Raw genomic sequence first — 9,712 nt, forward strand, 5'->3', positions numbered from 1 at the left:
ACCACCGTCATCCAAAGAAGAACTTAAAAATAGACAGCAATCAGAAGTACTGCAGTGTTTTTTGTTCATAAGAGAAAACAATCTACAGTCCTTAACTAATGTTTCCTGTTTTACTGAACAGAACGTAGTGTAAGTGCTGTGTGCTGTGCATTTGTCCGAGTCCAAATCGATGTTTTCAAATCACGCATCTTACGGTCAGCATTTGCATACATGTGTGAAGCATTTCCCCTTTGTTTTTTGTGCGAATGCACAGGTGAAAGTCTCTGACAGTGTGAACTGTGCATCTTTTTACTAACAGCATTAGCAGTCACATCATCACCAGTCTGTTGAAAGGCCGGTTAATCTACTTATTAACTGCAGTCCTGATGGTTTTACAGCATACGCAGGCTAGTATGTAATTACGGTGTGCTGACGGGTAAAGGTCCACAGCAGCTAAGTAACAACTGAGCACACAGCGGCCGTGGCTGGATATGATCAATTTTTCAGTGTCGAGGGTTTTTTTTTTGCAGCTTTTGTAAAGTCTGCATGGGCACATGGTTGTTGTCTGAAACTGCAACACAAAATGATATTTTAAAATGATGCTGAACTGACACAAGATAAATTGGTGTTATTCATGCTTGGTCACTGAGTTAGTTTACCCTTTTTTTCTGCTGGTGAATGTCAAAATGCCAATATAAAGCTGTATAAAGCCAATTTATATGAAAGTTTGAAGAGATGGAGATCGATATATATATAGATGCACAGACAGACACACAGACAGATAGATTTGACATTTCAGATCTCCAATAAACATTATTTTCATATTCAGGAGATTGTGTGAGGATGAACAATCCTTCAGTTCAGTGCAGTTTAGCTTATGTTTATCAAACTGATTAAAATCACTTAATTCACTTGTGGTAAAAACAGAAGGCTTTGAAAATTGTATTATTTAAAAACAATTAAATTCCCAGTATATTTGCTTGTCTGTACCCACAATGGCTAATTTTTGCAGGCCTGGCTGCTCTATCAACTCACTATCTAAACTCTTTATATAACATCATCATTATATTATATTATCTGTTGCTCTCTTTCCAAAGTAATAGCAGATACAATTATAGCTATATGTAAATGAATATTTTAGAAAAGCTATTAACATTCAATTAAGCCAATCAAACAAAAATCATCAAACAATAACAACCTATTACAATGATAAGTTCAGTAAGGGTATTATAATTAACAAAACAAAATTAAATGTAGATTGAAGTTAGAAACAAAATATATATATCAAGAAACACCCCTATATTATAATTGTTTTAAAAACAAAAAATAAAAACTTCATTTAAAGCTAAACATTTTTCAAAAATCAAATCTAAATTGAAAGGAGCACATTAAACAGACAAGAAAGTAAAATTCTTAAATCCAATAAAATGATCTAATGGTAAAACTAAATAACTCTGTTCTGTTTAAAGGTTGTTCCTCCTCTGGGCTAAACAGGGTAAAAGGTGTGCTCTGCTGCACTAATAACACCTAATCACCTCATTAGGAGCCTGGCATATACTTACACATGACAGGGTGAGAAATTAAACATGGGAAGCCAGAAAAAAAGCTCTTTTGACCTGATACAAAAGGTGCACTTTTACTGATATAGTTCTGTTTTGTTTGGGTTTTTTAAAAGATATGTTTGTTATAAATGTATCATTTCATTTAAAACACACACACACACACTTATTTTCTATGAACACTGATTCAGAAAACAACACTTAGCACAAAGTTGCCAGTAGGCACCAGACTGCTACATACTTGTTCCAACAAACAGCCTCCCACTAAGTCTGACCTTTCCCTGCCTAGCTGCCTTCCCTGAGCATACTCATACTTAGTAACTCTGCACGCACTGGCAGTAAAGGCTTTACAACTTCTATTCAATGTGAGCAAAATCACTGTCCACTGTCTGAGTAACTGTGACAAAATGTAGCTTACTTTCACTGACATGGGCGGCGACATGTTTTCTCCTTGTGCATGCCCATAAAAACTCAGATTCTGAGATTCACTCTGATGAGGATGATAAATGGTGGATCTGGACTTTGTGTGCCAAAAACATTCAGTACTTTTTACTAACTGATGACATTTTTAGGCAAACAGCTTCCATGACCTTGAATTAGTCAGAGCAGTGTCATTTTTAAAATGTTGTGTGAAATTTCTTTTTAAAAACAACCCGAAAGCCCTGACAGCAGAAACCCTGTTAACATTGGTGACTTCTTTCACATTGTACCTTTGTGGTTTCACTCAATTGTTACATTTGCGCACATTAAAAATCATTTGTGCGTCCAGCAGCCAAGGAGTGCTGAGGGCTTGCCCTCTAGTCAGCCGAGGCTAAGGCCCAAATGGAAAATTCTGGGTCTGCATTGCAAGAGGGAAGGTTACACTGATTTAGACAGATCACTGTAACCTGTGGCTACAGCTGTAATGAAAATTACCCATGATGCAATTTCCCTGCAGGATTATTAAAGTTGTTTTTTTATGTGAATTAAAATTCTGATTACTGCCACCATAATGAGCCAACTGTTTGTATTCTTTTTTTGCCACCATGCAGTGAGACTAAAGCGACATTATTGTTGCAAATGGAATCTTTGTGACATGTTACGCTTTCAATTTTACACAAAAGATAAGCTTCACTGAGGATCTTTGTCATTCTCAGATTCAGACAAGCAGGGATCAAACTCTTTTCCAGGCAAGTCTTTTTCATTGCTTAATAAAGTAGGCCTCCCTCAAACATTTGTGTTCCATTTTTCAGCTTTTACATTTCAGCCAGTGATCTATACTCATTAATCAGAATCAGAATCAGAATCAGAATACTTTATTGATCCCTGGGGGAAATTATTTTTTGTTACAGTGCTCCATTTTAAACCAACATTAAGACAAGACAGACAATATGCTAACTAAGAATAGTACAATATATACATATATATACATACATGCATACATAAGTCACTCATAAATAAATAGCTGGAAAAGAAACATGTGTAGCTGTAGCAGCAAACAGTGTGTTAAGTGGATGCGTTGTACAGGGAGATGGCCACAGGCAGGAATGATTTCCTGTGTCGTTCAGTGGTGCTTTTCGGTAATCTCAGTCTCTCACTGAACGAGCTCCTGTGACTGACCAACATGTCATGGAGTGGGTGGGAGGTGTTATCCAACATTGTCTTTATCTTGGACAGCATCCGGCTCTCCGACACCACCTTGAGGGAGTCCAGCTCCATCCCCACAACATTACTGGCCTTACGGATCAGTTTATTAAGTCTGTTGGCATCTGCGACCCTCAGCCTGCTCCCCCAGCATGCAACAGCATAGAGGATCGCACTGGCCACAACAGACTCATAGAAAATCCTCAGCATTTTCTGGCAGATGTTGAAGGACCTCAGTCGCCTCAAAAAATAGAGACGACTCTGGCCCTTCCTGTAAAGTGCTGTGGTGTTTTTAGCCCAGTCCAGTTTATTGTCAATGTGTACTCCAAGGTATTTATAGTCCTCCACAATGTCAACACTGACCCCCTGAATTGAAACAGGGGTCAAGTGTTTCCTGGTCTTCCTGAAGTCCACGATCAGTTCCTTGGTCTTTGCCACGTTGAGCTGCAGATGATTCTGCTCACACCACGTGACAAAGGAGTCGACCACAGCCCGGTACTCTGTCTCATCATCCCTGCTGATGCATCCAACCACCGCAGAGTCATCAGAAAACTTCTGAAGATGGCATGTCTCTGTGCAACTGGCTTCCCGCTAACAGCGACCAAAACTGCATCGGTTGTTTTCTCCTTCTGTATACGAGTTGTGACAGCCAGCAATTGTACTGAAAAAAGAAAAAAGAAATATGCAATATTCCGCAAAATAAAATGTTATCAAAGATGTTTTTGTAGAATATGAATACCAGTGTTATTTTGTGACCTATAAATGGTTAATATTACATTGGCCATGGTAAAATATTTAACTTACACCTATTAGTAGTATTGAGACTGGTATGGCATGCAGTCTGGTTGCTCCATGCAGATTTTGGGGGTAAAAATGGCTTAAAATTAATCTTGTGATGGTGAAAGTAGCTAAGCAATCGATAAAGCATGGTTGTCTATAAATCACTAGTGATCAATAGCCAAAAATACACTCACAAAATACACTCACACACACCTTTGGTCAAACTAAGTCTGCACCAGCTGGGATGTCGGCTGAAATCCTGAAATCAGACACACACAAAAACAAAAAAACTAAACAAAAAGCCTTACTTTGTGGGATAACTCTGGAGTTAAAATGTTCTGCAGGTGGTTTTTAATTCTTTTTCATTCCCTTTTATCACCTCAGCGGATTATTGTTTACCATGTTGCTAGCCACAAACACTGCCAAAGTCCATCTAAGATTGCATGGAAATATATGCTATTTTTAGGCATATTACAACTGAGCCAGGGAGTATATCATAAGCATGCAATTCCTTTATCTTACTCTTGTATCTCTGGAGGTTTTTTTAAGCTAATTAAAACGTGGTCAGGAAGCCGGGGCATTTGCTTTCAATATGTGTCCCATTTAAGGCCGTGAGTAGCTCAGTTTGCGGATTATTGTTGAGCAAACACGTGATGTTAGCTGGGTTGTACATATGATGCACTCCCAACATTAGACTTGCATTTCTGAAAGAGATGAGTCACTCCCCGACCCTGACGAAGAAAACATGCAATGTTAATGCTGCCTCTCTGGGCTCATGAAACTCTTGCAAAAAAAAAATTGGAGTAATCTAAGGAGTTTCACTTTCTTATTAAATAAAGATTTATTTAAAAAGAAATTTTGAATGAGTGTTTTATGAGATATTTAGTGCCAGTCACTGTCTTCAAAAGCAGAGATCACATTGCAGGAAGTGTAGCTACTATGAGGGGTCAAAATTCTGTTAAATGCTGGACAAAACGTCTCTTGTAGATCTTCTAGAGAAGCTTTAGTAGAGTTGAGTTTCTTCGCAGAACTGTTCTTAAGAGAGATTGACCTGTAAATATTTGAGAAAAGGAAGAGGTGGTGGAATGCCCTACAAAACCATTCAAAACACCAGAGTAAATTTGAACTTTAAAATATTGACTCCGCAATCCAAATATTAGTTTCTATCGGAACAAGAATGCAGTGTGAAAGTTTAGATTCCTTCATAATAACCAAATAATGAAGAAGTTCAGTGAGAGTTCAATTCGGGTGGAAATGCAGGAATGAAATGCAGAGTGAAAGCTGCATTTAGCAGATGAGTTACAGAACTATTCGTGTGACACATTTGTGTTTTGGAGGCTTGTGACAGGAAGGGAGAAGGAAAAGAAGGTCAGGTCAATGCTGGTAAAGTGTTTTAGTCACATATGCAGTACACAATGTGACAATTCAAGGTCACATAAACCAGCAATCGGCCTATTAACCAATCCAAAAAATTCCAACAATCCTAATCAAATGTAAACTGCAGTTGAATCATACCAGATTTACTTCATATACTGTATCTTAAATGAAACCACGCAGACGTACAAAAATCTAAAACTAATGAAGTGAAAACAGCTGCACGTAATTTACTGGATGCTGAGCCAAAATTATGCTGTGAGTCCAGTAAAGATACTAATGAAATGTTTGTATGGTCAGTAAATCCATTTATTTAGGCCATGAAGTGATAAGGATGAGGTCAATGAGTAACAGTAATAGGTGAAAGTGCAGCAAAGATTCATTACAGTAACTACACTGACTAACAAATGTGGCTTTAAAACATTCCTGAAATATTTACTTGGGCTCTTAAACCTGCTTTTATTGAAATATCGTAGACAGCAACGGCAGGCTGTAAAATTTTGACCAGGCACACCTTAAATCTAGATAAGTTAACAAAACAATGCAGTTCTTAGGTTGGCAAACTTAAGCACCAGGTAAAGAGGTGGGCAAGAGTGAATCAGGAAATAATACCAGGTGATGTAATTAGAACACCTGTTGTTCATTTGCTAATTAACTTCTTCTCTCATTCAGTTTGGTGCTGGGAGCTGAGAAAACACCGCTGCCTGCCAGTTTACAAGAAGTCTGAGTTATGGGTTATAGAGTGCGACCTGGGACCTGAGCATGTCCAGCGGGGCATGTAATTCGAGTATAGACTATCTCTGTCTAGGTGAACCCACAAGTAGTGAAGTCATGTGTGACGATTATAGGAGAGTGCCTATTAAATCAACTTAAGTATTCTCAGTTCATCTGAATATATTTTAATGGCTCTCTCTCTTATGAAATTAACTGATCTGAGGAAATAAGTGAACAAGCACTCTTGTATTAACAAAACCCGATGTTTCTCAGTCGTTTTTTAATTGTACAAAGGTGGTGTAGCACTGTAATCCCACTCCCTAAGGCAGACACGAGTAATGCACCTATTTTGACGTCAGTGACGTAGCAGCTCATGATCCATCACAGTTCACAAGTTATTGCAATGTTTGAAGTCCAGATATAAGTGAGAAGTTTTGTTGTCATTGGCTAGCTGCGTAGCACAAACTTATGAAAATTAAAACTCATTAAGGAGTCAAGGAGGCTCACAGTAGGAATTATTGTGAACTGTTGACGGATGAATGATTTGGCATCACAAATGCTTTAATGAAAAGTCCAACTTTACTTACCATATATAAGTATCACCAAGACAACATGATATTTACATTTACATATTCTTTTGGCAGTGAGTCGAGTGTAACTAACACACTTCTGTGTTAAAAAAGTGGATAGTCATGAACCCAGAAACCCATTTTACTCATGGTGTCACAGCTTTGCTATTTTAACATGAAGGTAAACGAAACCTGAGCAAATAACTCAGGATGACAGAACATAAACAGTAATTTAGTTAGCGCTTATAAGTTCCCACTGCAAACCTGGAACTTCTCTGCCGAGCACACCCACGGACTGGATGTTTTTTGTATTATTGTATATTAAGATAAGATAACCTTTAGTCCTACACGTGGGAAATTTGTTCATTCAATATCCAAATAAGTGCAAACTGTAACAGAAATACAAAAGACATAAACAGAAAAACTATACTGTTGCATGGCACTATGGAGCAGTTGCTTTCACTATTTATCACAACCAGTGAGGTTCTGTGATTTGTTCAGTTTGTTTCAGACTTCTCACAAAGTTATGAACCGATTTACGTGAAAATCCTGCCAGAGGTGTTTGACCTTGGTTCAGCTTGATTACCGCTGTTTTACAGAGCAACATATATACTGCATTTTATATCATATCTTTGCATATTCAGTTGAGGTAAGATAGAGTGAGAGGCCTCGGTTTGATGTTCTCAGGGAAATATCTTTAACAATAATCTGGATCCGTGTGTTCATACAAAAAGAAGGAATCTTCAGCTTTGGTTGGAGGTATCCACTTCTGATGTTGCGGCACTAGTGGGATAAATGGTTACAAAATAAATGGACTAAGCTTTGACAGAAACAATAAGTTTAACTGTGGCCTTATTCATATTTTTATATTCTGGTAACTGACAACTGGTAGAAATGAATTGATACCTTATTTTGCTTAACAGCATGTTAAAAAAAAGTTGTTTTGTTTTGACTTACGTCCTATGATGACCTTCACAAAAAATTTCTACCACATAAACTGCAGAAAACACTAGCCTAGAGATTACTGCAGTACGTGTAGGCAGTGTTTAAAGCCAGAGATAGACAACATCGTGGACAGAGATAGCTGAAGGAAGAGGGAGATCATTAGTCCATCCCCAAATTATACACAGACGTCACTCTACACTGACGGAGTGCCACATGGAGCTGTTTACACTGTGAAACTCCTTATTTAACTAATGACAGCTCAGTGAATACCAGCTATAAACTGCACATCATCACAAGTCACTCAGAGCTGTAAATAACTGTTATGAACTGAGTGACACTGCCTCTTCCTCATGTTCATTGGCAGCCATAGAAACACAATCCCTCAAAGGAAATTGCCTGTTATCTTTATGAATGCAGAAACAACAATACCACAGAGGCGCATTAATTTTTTTTTTTAAACACTCCAACACATGCTCTAAAGTTGTGTTTGAAGTGTAACCAATTGTTATACTAACTTCCTTTCCAGCCAAACTCTCCTTAGTGATGGCGAAAACTGAGATATCGACCAAAAGCAGCAGCTTAACAGAGACTCAGTCAATATCAACTGAAATTCCACTGCTCCGGTTGTATACTGGGAACAATAGTTAAGTGCCCTGCAGACTCATGCTGCATGTCTTGTCTCCTGAGAGACATTTATCATCAACATGCCGCTGATAGGACCAGGGACAAGCCTTAATAGTTGACTTATTAAAACACAGCTTCTGGTGTAACGTCTCATCCATCAGTGATTGATTATTGCTTTTAAATATACACACACACACACACACACACACACACACACACACACACATATACGGAACGGAGCAGTTGTCAGCCACCTCCTGTACATGGATGACATCAAGCTGTATGCCAAGAGTGAACGAGACATCGATTCACTGATCCACACTACCAGGCTATACAGCAATGACATTGGAATGTCGTTCGGACTGGAGAAGTGTAGTCGGATGGTATCAAAGAGAGGGAAGGTAGTCAGAACTGAGGGGATTGAACTACCAGAAGGCAACATTGCAGACATAGAGGACAGTTACAAGTACTTGGGGATCCCGCAGGCAAATGGGAACCATGAAGAGGCCGCTAGAAAGGCTGCAACCACCAAGTACCTGCAGAGGGTCAGGCAAGTCCTGAGGAGTCAGCTGAATGGTAAGAACAAGATCCGGGCCATCAACACGTACGCCCTGCCCGTGATCAGGTACCCTGCTGGGGTAATAGGCTGGCCAAAGGAGGAGATAGAAGCCACTGACATAAAGACAAGAAAGCTCCTTACCATGCATGGAGGGTTTCACCCCAAGTCCAGCACCCTGAGGCTGTACGCTAAGCGGAAGGAAGGGGGCCGGGGACTGGTGAGTGTCAGCACCACAGTCCAGGATGAGACAACGAACATCCAAGAATACATTGGGAAGATGGCCCCAACTGACCGAGTGCTCAGTGAATACCTCAGGCAGCAGAAACCCAAGAAAGAGGAGGGAAACGAGGAACCATCATGGAAGGACAGGCCCCTGCACGGTATGTACCACCGGCAGATAGAGGAGGTGGCTGATATCCAGAAATCCTACCAGTGGCTGGACAAAGCTGGACTGAAAGACAGCACAGAGGCACTAATCATGGCAGCACAAGAACAAGCTCCAAGTACAAGATCCATAGAGGCTGGGGTCTATCACACCAGGCAAGACCCCAGGTGCAGGCTGTGTAAAGATGCCCCAGAGACAATCCAGCACATAACAGCAGGGTGCAAGATGCTAGCAGGCAAGGCATACATGGAACGCCATAACCAAGTGGCCGGCATAGTGTACAGGAACATCTGTGCCGAGTATAACCTGGAAGTCCCGAGGTCAAAATGGGAGATGCCCCCAAGGGTGGTGGAGAATGACCGAGCTAAGATCCTGTGGGACTTCCAGATACAGACAGACAAAATGGTGGTGGCTAACCAACCAGACATAGTGGTGGTAGACAAACAGAAGAAGACGGCCGTAGTGATCGATGTAGCGGTTCCGAATGACAGCAATATCAGGAAGAAGGAACACGAGAAGCTGGAGAAATACCAAGGGCTCAGAGAAGAGCTCGAGAGGATGTGGAGGGTGAAGGTAACGGTGGTCCCCGTGGTAATCGGAC

Source organism: Astatotilapia calliptera, chromosome 23 (assembly GCF_900246225.1).
Source record: "Astatotilapia calliptera chromosome 23, fAstCal1.2, whole genome shotgun sequence".
Lineage (NCBI taxonomy): Eukaryota > Metazoa > Chordata > Actinopteri > Cichliformes > Cichlidae > Astatotilapia > Astatotilapia calliptera.